Below are 21,999 nucleotides of genomic sequence, written 5' to 3'. Positions count from 1 at the left end.
ATATATTTTTCGAGGGGTAGAAGAAACCACTGTTTTTTGTTTTTTGTTGAAGATGCATGTTAGTGTTTTATAAGAATTTTTGCAATGCATTTCAATGAGCGTCAATTTTATCCAGATTTTAGCTATTTGTCAGCCTTCATCCCCTGCAAGTAGTCCATTTTATATTATATATTTAAAATGTGAATACACCTAATACTTTTTCCACATATTTAGTTCATATTTTAAATTGGCATTTTTCTCTTATTCCTTGTTTGGAAGTGTGTGGTCGATCCTATGTGCGATGCCCAGTAGCATTTGGCCCCCCTCCATCTCTGAAATCTAGCATCTACTGTAATTTGCCTTTACATTTCGATGTGGCAGTGACTTTGATATTCAGCTTTCGAGAGAGTGAAAAATGAATTTTAAGAACACTGACCTTCCAAAGACTCCAAAGATAATGTAAGTTCGTAGCTTTTCTTTTTGCTGCCTGCCTGTAAGTAAAGCATCACGATCAGAAATTTGATATCTCATCTCACTGTCATGTCTCTGTTTCTGCCAGTGTATATAGTGGCAGTCTTTATATGATTGAAAGCAAGGTGGAATGTTATGACTTCTATTTCTCACATTCACAACTTGTCTTACGTTTGCTCAGTCACACACAAAACACTTTAAATACTCCAGCTTTTTTAGCACTAGTGTCTTTGTTCAATTACACACCTCCCTGATCTGGCTTCACCTCACTGTGTTGATACAGGGATTCGGTGACAAAGGAAACAGGCAGAGGGCAGATTAGCCTGGTTGAAGGATTCGGCTTCCTAAAAAAAAGTGCCGCTTGAGTTGGGTTTTAAAACAAATAAGACAGATAAACAAGCAACATTTGTAGGTGATAGAAAAAAACACCTTTGTAGGTTTAATGCACCGCAGCTAAACCTATAATTTTGCTGTAGCGTCAGATAGCTCCTGAGTAGATACTCTTCTTTGCTTTGTTAGAAATCAGTGCAGTGTTTCCTGTGCGCATTCTATGTAAATTACATGCGATAATCGCCGTGCATGGCACAATGCAGGTTCCCGTGGTGCTAGCGGAAACCGAGAGTAGATAACGCAGCCAGAGAAGATTTGCATAGCCTTTGTGTTTTAGGGCGCTGCTGAATGTGAGCCCTGAGGATTGGTAGGGCTTTCCTCAAGGTTTTGTTCAAGTAAATGCCTGCCTCCTCACAGGGACACAAGCATTATGAACAGCAGACAGCACTGGGTGGGGACAGAGGGCACAAACAGAAAAACAAAACTACCTCGTCGGTTGGGGACATGAGGCGGTAGTTGAAGTCCCTTTGATCAGGTCTGACTCTTCCTAGAAGAAAAAAAACACCCAGGTATACTCAGCTGGATACAATCCTACTGAGTATACTGATTCCGGCTCCGGCCTTCTTGTGTCACTCAGATGTTGAGGTTAATCCGTGTTGGGTCTTTTATCTGCAGCTGTGAAGCTTCAAGGTGTGCATTATCGCCATTGTGCGTTTGCTCTGAGAAACAGACATATACCCTTCAGTTTTTTAAAGTTTCCTTTGGTTTCATATGCTCGTGCTTCTGGCCTGTATACGATAGCAGCATGATGATCATTGTTACCATGAAACAAAGACAAAGCTTCCGCTGAGCATCTCACTGTGTGTGTGCAGTCTACAAAACCTCCAACTTTGCACAGAACCTCGTTGCGGTTTAATACCCTTCGAAAATGCTTCAAACCAAACAAACAATGTCTGACAGAGAATCAACAAAGAAAGCAACAACGGGTAAGAGACTTTGTTCTGGATCGGAAACTAAAGTCTGGGAAATCTGTTTGGCTCGTGATATGCTTCATTGCGGAAATTAAATTCAGAGAGAAGTTATCAGTATTCACATGTTCTCCCTGCCTTAGTCTATTTTCATGTCGATTTAACTCAGCTTGTGGACTTCATTCAATTATGTTGCCAAGCTTCAGTCTGTGAAATGTGCAAGATTTGTGCACACTAGAAAGGGTCGTTTGTATGTTTTCGAGGCAGAAAAAAAAAGTTCATGTATCTACCATCTACCACACTTGTTTTTGGTATTCGCTTGAATACTTTTTTTTGTCATTGTAATAAATGGTTCCGAAACAATTCGCTTTAAACGTTGAAATCAAGATACAAGCCTTCCCTAAAAGTCAAACAGGTCATAATTCAAGAGTTAACATCCAATACCGCAAGAGTGTGCAGAGATATTATTAACTTCAGAATTTTCAAAGATTTGAGATTATTATTGAGATTATTCACATTTTTAAGAGATTAAGGAAAGCAATGCTTCTATATTAAAGGGTGGCAGGTGTGTGAACTCTCATTTATTATGAATTTGGATGTGATTGGTAATTTCTCAACAGCCAGTTATTTTTACCTTCCCTTTCTGAGTTTTTTTTTTCTTTTAATGCCGATTGTGTTGCACATTGATGAGTCACATTCAGTGACTAACGGTAGAGAATGTTCTGAAATTATTCATTTTAGTTTCCTTTTTTACATCACAAAAATGTGACATTTAAACTAGGGTGTGTAGACTTTTTATTTCCACTGTTAAACTACCTTGTTCCTGTTTTTTGTAACATCTGGTTGGTGAGCCAACAGTGCTGTTTAACAAATGGAAATAAAATCGTTGAATATCATTTCTCAAGGCTGAATTTGCCTTAAGTTATTTCAGAAAAGAAAAATGGACTTATTGTTCCTTTTCTTGAAACATATTTATTATGGTTTGGATTAAGTGATGTTGTTTGTTAATGTCTGAAAATTTGCACAATCATATTTTGTTTATTCATTTTTATTTGACATTCATGCTTATTACAGAGTCAATCAGAAATGACTCTGCACATATAGAAGTCCTGAATAGTTGTTTTCACTGAGTACTTAATTATTTTGAGGACTAACTTTTATTTTTGCTGGAGTCCTATCATTCTAAAGTAATAGTACTCAGCTCGGTCCAATCTGCTCCTTTGTTTTTCTCCATGTCACTGTTCTGCTGCCACTCATCCATTGCAAGATCTAAGCAATTTGATTAATACTGAACAGTTTATATTTTTAATAACAACCATCAGCCAATAATATGATGCTAAGGCTGATGTAACAATAGCAGCCTGTGTGATGAAATTTTTTTTCTTTGAGGGACAGGTTGCAGTTTTTGTCGATGGTGTGTTATATGAGTGGGAGGACTGTTTTGACAGACTTGTCCAAGTAGACTAATTTTATTTGAACAGCGTCAGGCTTATGGGTGTTGAAGATCATTTAAGGTGCATTACTTCTGATCATTTGTGGGTGAGAATTAAGGTGCGTATTGCCATCCAAGTGTGGACAATCATGTTGTTAAGGGAATGAAGGGTGCACTGTTTCTTTTTCAATCGTGTATTGAAATAGATGTCTAAGGCTAGAAATTCTTATTTTGAAATTTTTTTGTATGATTCAGTGTGTATATACTGTATATGCTACTCCATCAGTGACCGCTCAGGATTCTATTTGAATATGAGAACGAGCATTTCCCTGTCATTTCCTATTTCAAATCAAAGAGGTCAACATGGAAAATGTCTCCAAACCAATTTGTGTTTCAAAAAGGCCCTAGAGAAATAGTGGCTTGTGTTGTGTTTGATATGCACAAAGACACTTCTCCCTTATCTATCTTTTCAGAGCAAAATAGAAGGAGATGGAGGGTGAAGTGCTCCAGGAATCAGTGCTGTCTCTATGAGATATGACACAGCTTGATTTTGATCATTGACATTTGCTTTTTCATGCATTCAGAAAAACAAAGCCTGCCTTCCATTAAGGAATTATTCAAATGACCTTCAACAGTGCATGTTTTCCTACAGTTTTGTTGCAGGAATATGAGAACACATACTGACATCTCAATTACTTATGCAAGGCTCAGAGTAGGCCCAGTGGATGCAATCACCGTGTGTGCAATCCTCAGTCACTCCGAATCACAGAGGCTCCCGGACAGACACACATAATTCAGACAAGTCAGACAGGATTTGCATACAAAGACCACATGGAAAATAAATAAATAAATGAATAAAACACACCATCTTGAGGGGGGAGACGTGAGATTTTTAAGAGCAGGAGATGGTGATGGAAGGACGGGGAGTCAAGTAAATTGTTTTAAAAAGGCTCTCCAATGGGATGTTCGACGTGCTACGCAGAGGTTATAATTTGCAGATATAAATATTCAAGATATTGGAAGCTAGTTGGTATATTTGATGTGAAAAAAACAAAAAACGGTGACATTACTGGATTCGCTATTATTGTTGTCCGTCTTGATTTCTATAAAACATTTTTTCCCCTTCCGACCTCTCTGGAGGTGACACGCTGTCTTGTCGCCGGGTGATGGGTAGAGGGTGTTAGCGGAGTGGGCGATGGGGTTGTTGGGGCAGGCGGGAAGATGGGGTGGGGTGCATTGGATGCTAACCCAGCATCACGTCATTAGCGTAGTGCGACAGAGACGCAGGGGCACCCTGACACATGTCACGGACAGCCAGCCGAGAGCCCACGTATGAGGCTGACACACTGCGCATAATTTATCTGTGACATGATCTGCATGCCGAGTTGTTGATCTGTTGTGTTTGGTTTGGACATGGGTGCTCTGGCAGGAAAGGGAGGGTGGGGGTGATTATGCGTGGGGTGGAGGGCATGAAGAGGAGGGTGAGGGTGAAGAGGTGGCAGGATATGTGTGTATGTGTATGTTTCGCCGGGGCGCTCGAAGCGTCCTCGTGTAGCAGACACTGAAGGGGCGACATGTTTGTCATGTCCACTGAGAAGCTACATAAGCAAGTAAATTCTAATACACTAATACAGACAGACACTTTTTTTTCAAACAGTCAGTTTATACACGCTTTTGTGATATGAACGTCGAGTCACGAAATTGCAGCCGTAATCTTGTGATTCATCTGCTCACGAGTGACTGACTAATACTATTGAAATGACCCTCTGTCATTTTATTGGATGATTGTTCTCCAATGCTACGTTAACACACGGCTGCCACCACTTCTCATCAGCTCCACATTACTTTTGCTCCACTGATGCAATAAAACATTTCACAATAAATACCAGTATGTGTTTGCAATGTTTTCTTTGAAGAATAAAAGCAGTACTGAATTTGCATAACCATAAAGTCAAGGTTTAATTGAAAATGGTAAATGGATGTGGGTGTGTCTAGATAAGTAATTATCATTGTAATGAGAAGTGGTTATGGTTAGGTTTTAGTGATAGTTGTGAATCATGTACGTGTTTGTGTGGCTCCTTCATCTATTGGAAAAAAACTCATCAACCGTCAACTACTCCTGCGCCCCTCCTTCCTGTGCTCGTTTACATGAATTATGCATATGACCAGTCTCGTTAGAAAAACCCCTCCCTCATCATTCTCCTAATCCCTACTGTTGCCGAGGTAACCAGATTAGACATCACTCTGAGGTAAAGTAAGGGCCCTGAGGCCTTTTTTTCATGGCAGACCACATCCAGGGCAGCCTTGGATAAAGATACAGAGGTTTTACAGGCCCGTAGGTCACTTAATTGTCCACTATTATTATGGAACTCATTGGTTGATGGTCATATGATGTTCATTTCTACTGAATCTTTGGCCATTAAATATTATTTGAAAAAAAGAAAGAAAGAAAGAAAGAAAGAAAGAAAGAAAGAAAGAAAGAAAGAAAGAAAGAAAGAAAGAAAGAAAGAAAGAAAGAAAGAAAGAAAGAAAGAAAGGAAAGATGAAAAAGAAAGAAAATTCCTGACCTGTTAACACAGGAATGACAATGTTTATGTGGATCAAGTGATTATTTTAAGATCTTTTGAAACAATTAAAGCTGTTGACTGAGTGTAAATAAACCAGTTGCAGTCAGAAAACACTAATAAAATCTATAGAATCTAGAACATATTTATCAAAATGTGTTTTCAAGAATAAGACATATTTTTCCTGCTTTATTTCCATTGATATAGTAATTTGGTTATTTTTTTCAGATTTTGTATTTCCGGATTTGTTATTTCGTGAGTCTCCTATTCAAAGGCCATATTTTACATGAACATGTTTTTGTTTGTCAATAGTTCACATAAATATTATGCTGATGTAATACAGAAAAGTTTATTTGATAAATTGATAAGAGTAATTGATACGCATATAGATGTATGAATTGTTAAAAGATTGTTGATAATTGTTGATTGACCCATGCATGAAATAACAAACTAACTAACGAACTAAATGGATGGATAAATAAATAAATAAATAAATAAATAAATTTACCTGTAAAGATGTTGGATGTTAATGCGGAAAATGTTGTCCTCCAAGAAATGAATAAGATAAATAAATAAATGACAAAATACTAAATAAAGTACTATAGATATGTAACCCTGACTGAAAGAGCCAATTTTGGTTTTATTTCATAAAATATGTGACATTGTCCCATAGGAGCGTTAGAAACTTTGATTGAGCTTTAGTTCATTTATTTTACACAAAGTTGTTATTGGACTCTTACTTATATATTGTCATCATTTTGACTTATTTTGAAGCACCATAGACTCTTATTTTGAAGTATATTAGAGGTAAGATGGTTGCTGGTCACCTTTAACCTTAGAAGTCACACCTTTAGAATCACAGCAGTAGAATTTTTGAAGGATCTGGTGGTCACACAGCTCTTTGCAAGCTATTTGGAAAGCCTTTGGACACCATTAAGAAACCACGAGAAAACTATTTTGAAACCTACTTGAAAGTTAAAATTTCAGACCAATTCCAACTTAGGAAAACTCACTGATACAGAGTCACTTCGTTGGATTGTTGATTTCCTTGGAATCTTGCCTGCTACCTGGCCTGCTACTCCTGCTCGCTAACCCTACCACCCATCCAACCATCCATCCATCCATCCATGATCAACCGTTCATCTTCGAAGGTACATACATTGTTAAAGAAAGCCAAGGTCTGCTAGAGCCTTTAAATTGCACGCAACTCTGATAGTTTACATAATAAATTCAATTAAATCAAATTCCAGTGAAAAATGCTGTATTATAAGATTTGATTAAAATAGCCCAAATAGACTGAACAAAAGCACAAGACTCTGTTTTGTCGTACAATGATAGGATAAGAAAATGGAATTTGGAAAATAAAGATGAGGGCTTCTAGTATTCTGAATTGGGACATTCATTTGGACAAAACAGACAGGTCCATTGGTCTTTTCTTTCCTGCTAATAATATTGTATTGTACTCTTACTGTAACTGTCTGGTTATGTTGGTGGCTGTTGAAACAATTCCAATGTTTAGGATTTCTTTCAATAGTCAGTAAAACCTGCAATAAATCCTTTCATGATTTTCAATGGAGCTTTAGGATTCCATAAAGCTCTAAATGATATTTTCAAGATGTATGTAATCTGATCAGCATGGTGGTATTAGTGTCATACTCAAGAACACTACAGCCGTGTCTCTGTTGGGGTCTTGAACCAAAGTTCCCCACAGCCCCTGATGATCTGAACCACTTGGCTATAGCTGCCCTTTATGCCCAAAGCTTCCTTCCTTCTCCCGCCACCTGTCCTGCTTTCTTATTGAACCAAAAAAAATAATGAGAGACAGAGTATAGAGTAGCTATAATTGTAATAAACTTTGATCCCAAAGAGGACAATAAAATCATGATTAAAAACATATTTTTGTTGGTTATCTATCTGGTGAGCAAAGGACAACCCCACCAGCCTTTTCCTCGAACTATGTAGCGACAACCTTTTTTTCAGCTGTAAAACACATTTTTACATCCATACTGACAGTCTTGATTAAAGCGCAGTCACCAGACTGCGCTTATTTTTATTTATTTGTTCATTCATCTATATTTTTCACCTAATACGACTGAAAATTTATGATGTACAAGCGGGCTGTTGTTCATCAATAAAGGTTAATGAACATTGTTAAAGGAGGTTGTTGAGACTCTTAACAGTAACACTTTGTTTTGACATTAATCACAAGATTATTTTTTAATAAATGAAAGTAATAGTTGACTATCATGTGCAGATTGGCCTTTGCAAGTTGAAATGAATAATTCCATATTATAGTGGTTGGTTTGATAGAATTTGAAAGATATTTTGGGGTTAGTTTAAAGTACATTTATTGTTTAAAGTTTAAACTAATATTACAGGTCATCAGTAATCACTTTTTGGGAGCAACAAATATTTGCATCAATGTACTATTCATATAGAAGAATGTAACTTTATTGCGCATACCCGTACGTGTGCATGCACACACACACACACACACACACACACACACACACACACACACACACACACACACACACACACACACACACACACACACACACACACACACACACGCGTGTGTGCACCACCCAACAACCCTGCCTATCCTTTGTTAAGCCAAGCTCGAGTTCCATCGACACAGATGAAGGCGTGGAGAAAACACAAGCCAAAAAGGCCCCCCTGCCACTCTCACTCTTGCACAGCGACAATGATAGGCTGTCATCACACAACGATCAGCACTGTCACCCACAACATTGCAGTACACAAACACACATTCCCCAAAGCACACAAATGCACAATCACACTGGTAAAGCTAACACACACGTATGTAGGGAACGCACACATTCACATGGATACACAGGAAGCACGGCTGTGAAAAACCCACAACAGCCTCGACAACACTGACAACCAAGTCACTGCTGTCACTTCAGTTATTTTTACACTGGGACCTGACAACATATCAAAAATCCCTCTCGCTATGGGAACAATATGAGACCACTGCATCAAGCCCATTAGACGCCACATGTCACATCAAATATCTAATTATCTGCTCTTCAATATTCCCAATTAAGTAAGAGATGTTATCTAAACGCATGCACACAATCATTTACCACAGTACGGTGGATGGACACTAACCTTATTTAAAAAAGACTAAAAAAAAAACCCACATTGCATCTATATCCTGCTGACAGTGCTTGGTCGGATCCTGAAGAGAGTTTGGCCACAGACAAGAATGACTCAGAAAAAGCCATTGTACTATTTCAATTCCGGCTGGAGCAGGAATAGTTCACTTTCTTGGCCTTGGCTGCTGTCACCAAGCAGAAGGCATCTATGTGATGAGTCTGATTGGCGGCTGATAGTAGTGAGATCAGTGGCAGGGCTGCACGATGGATGCCATGTTGCCCACCTTGTGATGTGCGGTTTGTCGCCCAGGCTTCACTAGCAAGCAAAGCCTTGAAAACACTGCTGGCTGTCACTCAAAGAGAAATGTGGTGTTGTTCCAAAAATCCATCGCAAACTACCTTTTGTGTCTGCAAGCGTTAACAGCCCCTAGTGTTATGGCATAAAATAAAAATGAATGTAATCTGGTGTTTGTGATAATCACGATGCCAAACCCTTGGAATTGACTTTACATTATTTTTAAATCAATGTTATCAATTTGAATACCCCCATTATGACACCATACACGGCGCAATATATTAGTCATTGTGAGAATTCACTACTGTAAATTTATAAAAGAATTTGTATAATTTATTGGTTTGCCATTCATTGACTAGCAAACTACTTTCTACAAGGGGTTGAACTACAGGGTTGCACAATCATAGTGTATGATTTAAAATAAAATTACTAAGGGAGGGAATGCTTGACAATAATGTATATCAACAAATCTTCAGCTGTGTACATGGATTGTTGCAAGAGTTTTACTGTCTGTGAAACCCTGAAGGCATATTCGATTTGTGATTGGATGAGTGAATCTGGGGGCATTACCGTGGATTGGGTGCATACATTGACTGTCTACCTGGTAGACTCTACCAGATTAGGGATCCCATTTGAACAAAATCCTAGTTGGGTGTTTTCTCTGTCAACATTTTTACAACAAAGAGTTACAACAAAGGTTATTTGTGCAGTATATTGTCTGATATTTTCACTGTTACTGGAGGGTGTTTGGTAAATTTGTTGACATCTGACATGAGGATTTAAAGCCGCTTGTCAAGCTATAGACATGCATATTTTGCAAGTGGCTGTGCTTTCAATCTAATCTTTAGTCAAATATTGCCATGGTCAAGAAGCTGTTTGCTATTTGAATCTGCCACCTATTGATTTCAGCAAGACCTCAATGATGCTGCCAAAACACGTGACTGCCAATTGATCAACGTCAAGACTCATTGCAGAAAATAATCTGCAGTCTCAATCTACAATCTGTGTGAATTTTTATCTGAATATACATAAATTATATAAATTTAAATTGGTCTTCAGCACGTGCCCCCATAAAATCCCATGTGTCAAGATGCAGTGATGAAGGATCCATAAACAACCAAAATCACCCTAATGCAATTTAATGCTGAAAGTTTAAAGACCATAAAAATGTGAGACATAAGATAATGACGAAACAAAAATCAGTGACAACAAAAGATCATTGTGGAAAAATAAATATTTGAAAAAACATGTAACTGAGGTAGATGTTTGGAACCATTGTGGAAATAGGCAATATGATCTGGTACAATTTGCCAGAAAGCAAAATACTGAGTATATCCAAGTCAACAAATTATGACTGGTAAACAAAATATAACAAATACTATTGCAGAAAGCAAAAATAGTGTCACAATTTGAAACAATTTTCTAAGAAAGCTATTCATGTTAAAAAAAATAAACATGAGTGAATCAAGAGTCATGTCTTTCAAGGGATCAATTTAGAAATGGTTTTTAGACAAACATTTGAAAGCTTTTTAGATGATTCTTTGAGGAGAGAAAAAAAAACAAGACTTTATTCACTTTTCTTGAAATTGGACAAGTGCAGAATAATGTTGACCAATCAAGATTAGAGGTGCATACAGGGGGAGGTTACACTGTAGAGTTTGTGGTGTCATTGCCCATTTAAGTAACTAACTATAGTAAGTTGAAGTCAAGTAGCCTCCGGGAAACATCATATAGCCCTGGGCACTGGACACAGATTACTCAAAATATTATAAACATTATTGAATAAATTGGCGCAGCATGATTATGAGACATGTCATAAATGTACACTGCGGCAAGTAGGAAGAGTTTTGATGTAAATTTCTAATATGTAAGATATATAAGATTTGCTTAATGTTAATTAGGTGTGTAAATATCTTTAAAGTATTCAAACGCAAATGCTTCATGTCATTCTTGTAGACCTAGTTCTGATACTTTTAGCCTTAACTCTGCAGCTTGAGTTTATTCAGAATAGTTTATCCAAATCGAGCATTCAAGGACTCTTTAGTATGAGATATACTGCTACAAATGTGACAACACAGTGTCGCAAATTTCTTAACATTGTTGTGTATTGTGATATGAATAAGGTTATTCATTATCATAGAGTTGTTGCCCACACATGAATGGGCATTCAATAACATTTTTGCGATGAAGCTAGAGCGTCACCACCTTTTTTTTTTTTTATTATAGTTCCATGTTCGCATTGGTATTGAGATTTTAAGATGACAAGAAAAGCCAAATCTAGCAAGATTAAATATTCTGATCCACAGCCATTTTATTATGTGTATCACATCGTTGGCTGGACATTTAACTATCTCCAATGGGTCATTGGTTATAGTCTCTCATTGACTGGTGAAATATCCTCTAACATGAATACAGGTCTATACGTAGCCCAAGTTCAAATTGATCTTTGTGCTCATCATTATTCTAAACATAGCCACACCTCCAAATATAAAAAGGGGGACACACTTTTTCAGCAACAAGGATATTGGCTGGCACTGATTGCCCAGAGTAAAAGGTACCAAAACGTACACATTAGGTTAGTTGAACATTTCAGCCTCGCAAAGGATATGTTTGGAGAACTATTGATTGAATTTGAAATGTTGTACAACATAGAATTAATATAGTATCAACTTTCTTCCATTCTCAGCTCTTTGTTCTGTCATTGTTAGTGCATGTATTTGTCCAGCATTTCTGAAGGCGATAATGATACTGTGGTTGCATGTATTGCGTTTTTAGTCTTGAAAACACCATCATGTCACATAACACCACCGATTGGAAAAAAAAACAATGGAAATAATGGAAATGGTCAGCCTATGCCATCCCAAGGAAAGAACGTACAAGAAATGTGTGATTAAAAAAAAAAAAAAAACAACTAATTAGTAAAGGCACTCAGCACTGAAAGAAAAACCTTAAAAACAACTCATCTTCACCCCCCAAAATCTTTCAGCCTCTTCCCCCTACCCCTATAACCTCTTGTTTGACTGGGATTAAACACAGTGTAAACTGTTGCACTTCAGAGAATCCACTCCTAAACATAGCAAGAAAAATAAGTATTTGGCCCATGCAGCCTGCCCCTATCACCACCTCCACACCCCCCGGGCAAACACCCATCCTCCCCTATTGTAGGTTCATAGCCTGAAGCAAGGATTGACGATTCATAGCAGACAGTTGGAGTAGGACAACAGGGTCAGCTTTGCCTACAGGCACTACCCCCCCTTGTAGCCACAGCAGCCGCTCATTTTAACCCACAACAACATGGACAAGGACTGAGGCCTCGGCTGCATCTCATGACCAGGAAGTTCCACGGTATCATCATCAAAGCAAAGCAGACGTCTGGGAACTGAACCTGGCAAAGTGATTTTTTTGCTATTGAGTGTCCAAGTTCAGCAAATTAATGTGATACAATGAGTTCTACTTTTACATACACATTCTAGAAATAATTCTACTACAATACCATTGCGAGCAATACTTTTTATTCACTTCAAAACCACAAATTATATAGTGTGAAGAGTTACTTTGGAATATGATGCATTTTTCTTCTTACCACTGTCATTGTTTTAGTATTGTTGCCAGCTACAGTATAAAACCAGACAAAGGGCATATCTATATGACTTTGGATCTTAATGAGGCCCGTTCTGTCTTTTTAAAAACGGAGACAAGGTCCTCATCAGACGCTTTTCCCCAGGGACTGTCACCCTTTGCAGAGTGTGTTTTCACGTAAGAGAGCTTTCGATGACACAAAGGCATCTCTCGTCTATCTGCAAAGCTTCTTCAAGTGTTTATCCACTAGAACTGACAGAGAGCTGACTTTAATTAGCACCGGCTCCCTTTGTACCCTCGCTCAACACCCTCCCCATGCCTCATCAGATTGCGTAATTCCAAACTCAACCATATAATATATTAAGGTTTTAGTCACTGATATTTTTGAAGGACCAGTTCACAGAGAGCGGAAGTGCGAGCCGGCTGTTCTCTTCATTTATGGCACATAATTAAAATTAAATGACAATTCCACGCTGCTATTAAATTAGACACTTTAGATAACACAAACACAAGTATGTGCAGAACGCTGAAGAAACACATCCCTCACAAGTGTGCACGATTAGCAACCGTGTTGAATGCATACACTCAAACGTGTACCTAAAGTCTTGTCATTATGGGTTTTTTTCTGACATAGATAGCAATTGTAAATGAACACCCCCCCCACCCCTGACACCCTTTTGGCGGTGAGGCTGTCAGTCAACATGACACCGTGTAAATAATCTTTAAAGCTCCTGTTTTTGGTCCACCTCACCCAACCCCCATTCCCATCCAATCATTTGTAGGTTTTCTCAGTGTTAATAATGAAGGCTTTAATTCATCATAACAGTATTCTCACAAGCTCTCTAATTAGCAGCAACACTCGTACAACAATGCCAGCATTATTTCTTCATGCAAATGAGCGCAGTCTGTGGCTGTTGGTAACTACAGTGATAACCATGCGGCCTGTGCTCATCATCCTAGCGTTTAACCCTGCTTTTCTACTTAATCCGCCATCCACGCCAAACAAATAGCAAACAGAAATCCTATTATCAGCTTGGTGATTCATCTTCTTATTTGACTTCAATCCAATCTCATTCATAGGCACACAGTATTACACATGAAAGTTGCTGACTTTCATAGCGCTTCAATATTCATTCAAATTCATATTCCATACATTGATCAATCTATTTCAATTAGTAAACAAAATTCACTTTAATAGCTAAACCAAAATACTGTTGCAATACCAAAATACTTTGGTGATGAAGAAAATAAAAAACACCCAACAGGAATAAGAATAAAACTACAATCAAGATATGTCTTGTTTGAACATATCATTTACAATGCGGAATGTGACTGAAATTATTGCTGTGATTATTACAGTATGTAATAATAATACTCATAATAATCATAATAATCATAATAATAATAATAATAATAATAAGAATAATAATCTGTGAGTTCAAATGGACAAAAAAACAGTATCACATTCAATGCATATTTGTCTACTTGGACAGCTATAATATAAACCAGCATGTTTACAGATGACCTAAACGAACCCTAACAGACCACCATGAGAAGTATGAAACCATGTAAAAAAAAAAGAACTGCTTGTTTTTTATTACCATAATAGCACAGTGTTCATGTTCTACACTTTTTGGTTCACTCTGACATTAATGATCTAATAACAAGCCAGTTATCCGTCGGTGGTATGTTTGTCGTCATTAGTAGCACTCTGCAGTCTTTTTCTGTCATTGCTTGTTGAGGTGAGACCTTGTGATGATATGTCAAAGCAATGGTGTGCGCGCCTAACTGGGTCAGACTAGACAATTACAGGGCTTAAGGGGGCTGGTGTCAAAGGGTGAGATGTTAAAGAGGGACGCCATGTAGAGGGAGGGGTTTGTGGGTATGTAGTATCTAATGAATTGGTCTAGTGCTGATATGGCTTTCGCCGACACCCGTCCTCACTCTGAGCCCGCCAGCCGTTCTTTTAAAGATTTAATGACACATCATAATTAGCATAATGTCCCAACTTGTCTGCTGATTTTGGCTGTCACACTGTATTTGTTTGAGTACGGCCAATTACAGAAGTGATGTGTGTAAATGAGTGTGTTGGGGTGCTGTGCTGTGGGGAAGTTCACGTCTCACTATCTTCTACCACCAAAAGGAGGCTAATGTTAGACAAAGCTTCAAGTTTAAATTTGCATTGTTGATTGTGCTTGTGGTTATCAATGGGACATGGACACATCGAATCATCTCATTAATTAAGTCACTTCACATTTTCATGAAACACGCTTTCAGCCTCGCTGTCGGTGATTGAACGGATGTGTTCACACTGCTTGAGTGTAATGACTTTTTTATTTTTCAGTCTTAAAATACTCATACATACTAAAATGTAGTAGGTGTGTGTGTGTTGGATACTTTGTTAAGTGCCCGAAAATGGCATATCAAATACAAGTGGTAACGCTCTGAGAAACCCACTTTAGAAAAAAAAAACCTTGCAAATTATGTGAAGCTTTTTACAAGCAAGCTTATAAAAAATTGTGTAAATACAAAGTTTTGAAAACATGCGTTTTTAGATTTTATGAGCAAGTCAGATTTGGCCACTCTGCAGAACTGCTCCAACAATGTCTAACCTTGTACTTCAAATCAAATAGCAGACTTCCAATTGGATAGGTTTAAGCTCTTTTGCGCAATGTCACATTATTGTCTGACTCATTAGTTGATTTGGGCGCATGCTATGAGTCATTAACAACGTTGGCACAGTAAAAAAAGAAAAAAAAAAAGAAAAAAAAAAGAATGTTTCCTTCTGACTTGGTTTTGAAAGTAACTCCAATTACAAGTTGCTTTATCAGTTCCTTTCAGCAGCCGCAAACGCTGGCTCAACTTAAAAATGAAAACTGGTTTTGTCAAAATCTTATTGGAAGATATTAATAATATGATAATATTTTATTCTTTTTGTTATTTTCATTATATTATTTATTTTTAAATAATATCACTTTAAGCATTCACCTAAAGGAAGTAAATTTTTGATCAACTATAGCCAGTCTCAGGATATTTACACTTGACGGAAATATTTTGTGGTTCTATTGTAGGCTACATCTTGTTTCTAATGATTATATTTGACTCTCTTCCCTTTGTTTAATTTATAATCACTGCACAATTAAAATAACCACTATTTTGTAACTATGAATTATTTAACATTATCTCTTAAATGTAAGCATTCTTCTCGATTACTTTATTGCACCTACAGTTAACATGTCCCAATTGTTAACTCTCCCTGTGTGACAGCATACCAGGAGGTATTCCTGCATTGAACAGACTAGAAGTGACAGACAGCAGCAAATGCTAATATTAGTCGTCACACACACTCACAGTGAACTTTAATGAAACTTGAGTGGTCTGATTGATGCCTTGGTATTTCATCAATCATTCAACAAACTTAGGAACCATTTGGCTGCCTAATTTTAGCTTTCTGTCCCTCTTCTGCACACGCATGTGTCACACAAGCAAACATACAGCCAAATAAACTAAAATTAGATATGATTAAGTAGTGATGAATACCTTTGGGTCCCAAAAAATGACATTGTCCCAAATTGAAGTATAATTTAACTAATCACCACGCTGTGTGCGTGTCTTTTCTTTTTTTAATTTTTTTTTATTTTGTGTTTTCTTTATTTGGCTATGTATCTGCTTATGCAGTGCCAGCATGTGATGTAGTATATATGTTCTTGATGCCGATTGGCTGTCACCGACGACTCAGATGAACTGGGTCGACCTAAAATAATGACAGAATGCTGACTGACAGATTGATGTGCCCACCACTCGTCTAACATGATACTAACACTCAAGACACGCTGTTGTCATATATCTGAATAGGATGACATCCATGACACATGTCTGAGGAGCTCAGAATCTGTCTGCCTGTGCCCTGATCAAATTGACCAGAACCGCATTATGTTAGCTGCGCCATTTCTTAGAGTTGAAGCAGCCATAAAGTATACAAAGTTTCTGCCGCAGAATTTTCAGATGTACGGGGCACAAAGGACCCATCCAAAGTATGCCAAAAACACAGCCTGGAATGTCACCTGCAGGTAAGGTGATAGCGAGAAGTTACCACAAAATTAGAAAGTTTACCATCAAGGCTCACTGCCCCATGACCTTTTGTGATTGTCGCCATGTATTTGGAATGTGCTTGGAGATGCATTCGCTGCACTGACGTGTGGTGAGGTCAATGGCTGGTGAGGAACTTGCATTTTACAGATTTACAAATTCATGAGCCAGATAGAGAGGTGTATTTTATATTAAATTAGCAGCCTGACATTTAAAAGTGGTGAAAAATGTAGAGCTATAACTATAAACCAACAGACAGACAGATAAAGATCAGTGAAAGTGACACCGATGAGATGCATATTTGTAAGTGCAACAATGTGTCACATTGGAATGGTGATGAAAGTCACCAATAGGTTGGGGATATTTATTTGTGTAACACCCGAACCATTGCGAATCAGTTTAACATAGAAAAAATGCATTTTTGTCTGTAAAAAGTCACTTAAAAAATGATGCACATTACAGTTTGAGATCCTAATGGCAAGTAGAAGTTGTTATGGGTGTATTACACAGGAAAACTCTGAATAAATATAAGTAGAATTCGGGCACTTTATATATTTGCCCCCACGAGTCTATGCTTTCCCCCCAGATTGCACATGCCTGCACTCTTCCAGTGATAGCACTGTTGATTTACTAGTACTATACCGTATATTTTTCTGGTGTCAAAGAACAGCACCATTGTATGCTCTGTGTCTGTCTCACCTCAAGTGTTTTGTTTGTGGTTTTATATCATCAGAACGGGTAAATATATTTAATGGAAATGTGAAATACACTAACCTGACAATGAATGCATATAAAAAGTGTCTGCAAACATTATATGGAGACATAAACAAACACAGGAAGTGACACTTACCAAAACACGTTTCCTCACATGAAGCATAGACAACCATTCACGCCCACAACCACACCTATGGACAAATTTGGAGCCGTCGACCAGCCAGCCATGCCTGTTTTGGGAATGTGGGAGGAAATTGGAGTATTCGATGGAAAACCCACGCAGGCACGGGGAGAACATGCAAACTCCATACAGGAAAGCCAGTGCCGTAATCAAACCCACCACCTCTGAACTGTGAGGCGCTCCCCCCCCAAACATATACTTTTTGTTAATTTGATCCATCCGTCTGTTGTTCATCCGTCTGTTCATTTATCTATACAAGCCATCCATCCATCCAACTTGCCATCCATCTGTTCCTCCATATTGTTTGACACGTCTCCTTTTCGGGGTAGTGGGGAGCCGCTGCTTATGCCAATGACATCGGGAGGAATGTAGACTACAGTCTTTTCTTGATTCCTGCAAATCACTTTTCAAATATCGAGACAAACCACTTACATTTACTGATTCGCATTGAGAGTGGGAACTGAACCCGTGCTCTGTCAGGCGAGTGAACGACAAGCACTACTATACATATATATCACAGTGACATGTTTTTATTGTGACAATAATAGTTCATTCATCCAGTGTCCAAGGTTGATCATTTTCTATTTATTGGACTTGTTTTAATCCATCTCCGTATTATTCTTATTTTCACCACACATCCAAGTCATAGCAGCCTTATTTATAATGCATCTGAACAGAAACGAAATGGAGCTGACAAAGTACAGTAGTTACGATGATCAAATATCATAGCTGCAGGCTAACTGGGCATCAGGGCCCCCCGACAGACACAGTCCACAGGGAACGAAACAAAGGGACAGAAATGGAAGGGAAAGTGTGGGCTAGGTAGATTGGATGGAGAGGATAGAAGGTAAAGGATGGCCATGTGTCTGTATAAATCACTATTGCAGAGGCTAATCTCTCAGGATCCGTGGCAGGATAAATGCTTTGCTTATATATCCTACACGCCTCAGCCTCTGACACTCATTGGGCACGCTCAGTAGGCACAAGGCCTCCCTGGGCATGGTTCTTGCATCCCCCCCAATCATCCCTCCTGCTTTTCCAAATCATCCCTCACACTCCTCTTTTTTTCCATTCTCTTCTTTCAACACCGAGACTCTGGCTCGGTGAGACATAAAAAACACATTTTTTTTCTGTATTTCACTTGGTCACACAACATATGATGGAGGTCTTTTGCGTGAAATCTTTGAAGCTTGTCTTTAAACTTCAAGCCTTTTTTTTTTTTTTTTACTAAAACGAAAAGGCAATTTGGATAGCATCTTTGTTGGGCATAGAGTTTTAGCTGTCATCGTTTTTTTAAGAGGATCCGAATTATCTTTAATAAATGGGGATATGGAAATTTGGTTTCACTTATTTTGCAGAAAAAAACTAGTTGAAAGACCTTTTTGCAATTTACTCATCATTCAGCCTGTCCTTTTTCTTGTTGAAAGACCTTTCGCAGATTACCATTTATTCACTTTGTCCTTCTTAGAGCATATTGGAGAAAACATAAAATTACTCTCAGTCCAGTGTTTCTGCACTCTCAGAAAGCATTTCCTTATTTCCACAACACTTTAAACTCTTTTTCCAAACCCTTATGTTTTCCATCTGTGTTTAAAATTTTATATTTGAATGTCCCTTGTTTCACCCTCTACATCTAGGTAATGGTGAGATAACGACAACCTTCCCCAAATCACGTTGTCTATACCTTCTCCTCCACTCTTCATCCCTCCCTTGTTCCCTCTCTCCGTAATCTGGCCCTGTCGTAGAAGTGAAGGTGCGGCCTGATTGAAACAAACGGCTGCTGATTGCTGATCAGCCAGCTGTAAAGCCTGGCAAGGATATGAGCTAATGAAAAAATGGACCTGATTTGAGAAGCATCGAGCGTCGCTCACCCTGCTAGCCCTGCTGTCCCCTGCTGTTACCCTCTATTCTGCTATCTCTGCCTTGTCTTCCTTGCATCACCCCCCCTCCTCCTCACCTTCTCTGCCTATGATTGCCGTTGAGCATTATTGGCAGAAAAACATGCAAATGACCGGCTGGTGCTACTTGTAATTGACCACCAAGGGTTCTATTATTGTGACGAGTGCAAATCCGGCACGATGTACGGTCGAAATCTGTGCGTAGGCATATTTATAAAAAAAAAAAAAAAAAAAAAAAAAAAAGTGTGTGTTGGGGGCGTCATTCTGCCAATTAAAAAGGCTCCTTTCATTCTTTTTAAATCTGACTTCCATCTCGCATGGAAACGTGGAGCATTGCTCGGCCGGTTTGGCAAAAGACAGTATACACTCTTAAAAATGCTATCAAAACCACGTGACTACTCGATCAACTGCATAGTTCAGATGAATTTCTGCCACCAAATTGTCAGCTGCGTTGGGTCCATGTCAAAGGGTTACACCTTTGCAACCCCAGAACGCCCACCGTGATGCAAACCCCTTTGCCAATTCCCCAACCGGGCACTGCAAGGCTTATGTCTGCATGAAAGTCAGGGTAGAGCAATTCCGCATGCACTGTCTATGAAAATAGCGCCCCTTGAGTGTGATTCAAGGGATCTTCCATTGTTGCCTGCTTCTCAGCAAGGAATGAAGGAAAATTCCAATTGGCTGTCTTAAGTGACTCGACTTCCAATGGTATTGTCACCTGCATACATAGAGTTAATAAGGGTTCGTTGACGGTCGTGGGTAGGAAGGTGAGGATGAAGACTTAAACGTACTGTACATATTTTTTCGCTCCCATCGTTTTTCTTTTCAATCTTTTTCAATTTGACATAGTACTTTTTGTAAATATGAAAAAATGACATATCATTGCTATGCTATTGTACTTTTTTTTTTAATGAGGCATGTGCTGCATGTTCAAATGTAAATGTGGGTCTCCAGATATGGTTCTAGTTGCTTCCATTGTATAGATAAATGTCAAAATGGTGTTTTGAAAAAAAGCACACAGAGGTAAGGACCACTTAGACGACAATGAACATCTTGCGTTTGTTGTACATTTTTCTGATAATTTCCCTTCCTCATTTTGAATCATACAAAGCAAACATCCCCATCTTTTGGGGGTCAGGGCTAAAGTGGGCAATAATTACCAGTGGCAAGTCATTAGAATTGGTGATTTGGCAAAAGTGGAAAAGTAAAGATGGCACACAAATAAATGTATGCAGATTTACATGTTGCATAAACACATTACACTAAAAGATGTTCTTAAACAGAACCAGACACACGCACGCAGGGACACACACACACACGCATACACGACAAATTAAAATTTCCATGATTCTGTTTACACAAAATTAGCCACACGACCGACTCACCTGCATTACAGCAGTGCATAGTAACAGAGAAGAACTCTAATTGGGGGTCATTCTTTAAGCCGGGAGAGGAAGTGGGCTGAAGACTCATTTTCACTCCTCTTTCTCTGACTTTTTTTTCTTTGACAGGCGCTGTAAATTAAGAAAGTGGTGATATTTAATACCTTTTAACCTCCCCGTGACAGTTTCTGATCAATTACAAGAGCAGGCTGTAATTGTTAGGCTGGATAATGATTCCACATGTGAGAAGAGCGGTGCTAAGATGAAGCCCTGAGTGCAATTACTTTAAACCCCTCAAGTCTACTGGTGTCTTGAGAGGACATTATAGTAAGGGAGATTTAGGACTGGTAAAGAACCTGTGCAGTCACATGAAGCAGAAGATGATGTGAAATTGTACCACAAAGCAGTATAAGCCCTTCTTCTAAACATAAAACAACACTGCACATGAATAATTCCAACTAATGCAGCAAATAATAAGCAGCCAGAGAAAGTTAAAACATGTGGTGTTCAAAATAAAGGAAAATGAAACAAATTGGGGTAAGACTAAAATGCGGGGCCCAATTGTTCTGGCCAGAAGAGACTTTGCGGAAAATGCAGCCTAATTGTGTGCAATGGTGGAGTTTTTTTTTCAGACAAAATTAAACTTTTTCATTTTACCTTGTCCTTTGGAATATTTTGCCCAATCAATTGACACAATCCAGATTAATGTCAGATAACTATGTTAGAAACATTGTTCAGAAAAAAGGCATCCTGCTCACAATCGACCAGATCATCGATGTGGCTGATGGCGTGCCTTGAGGCCGAACCTTTTTTTGCTTTGAAAGGAACGTCTTTCATAACTTCTGATACAGCTTCTTTTATATTCACTTTCTTTTGAAACAAGTGTTGCAAAAAGCCAATGAAAAGGGAAATGAAGAAGTTTATCCTTTGATGTTTGCTCTACATGCTGTAGGATTTACTTGCTTTCTGTGGGGCCATTCACAAAATACATTCAC

At 38.4% G+C, this 21,999-nt stretch overlaps 1 long non-coding RNA gene across 1 annotated transcript in view; it reads left to right on the top strand.

Annotated features, from left to right (window-relative positions):
- The first annotated feature begins 6,590 nt into the window (after positions 1–6,590).
- LOC147052314 (uncharacterized) overlaps positions 6,591–21,999 on the top strand; it is a 100,933-nt gene continuing 85,524 nt past the window's right edge. Inside the window, exon 1 of the long non-coding RNA XR_015066927.1 lies at positions 6,591–6,895. This is a non-coding gene — a long non-coding RNA (uncharacterized LOC147052314). The remainder of the gene's footprint in view (positions 6,896–21,999) is intronic.

The sequence above is a fragment of the Syngnathus leptorhynchus genome, chromosome 8 (assembly GCF_054491065.1).
Source record: "Syngnathus leptorhynchus isolate UIUO chromosome 8, UIUO_Slep, whole genome shotgun sequence".
In the NCBI taxonomy this organism is placed as follows: Eukaryota; Metazoa; Chordata; class Actinopteri; order Syngnathiformes; family Syngnathidae; genus Syngnathus; species Syngnathus leptorhynchus.
This window is presented reverse-complemented; position numbering and strand designations above follow the sequence as displayed.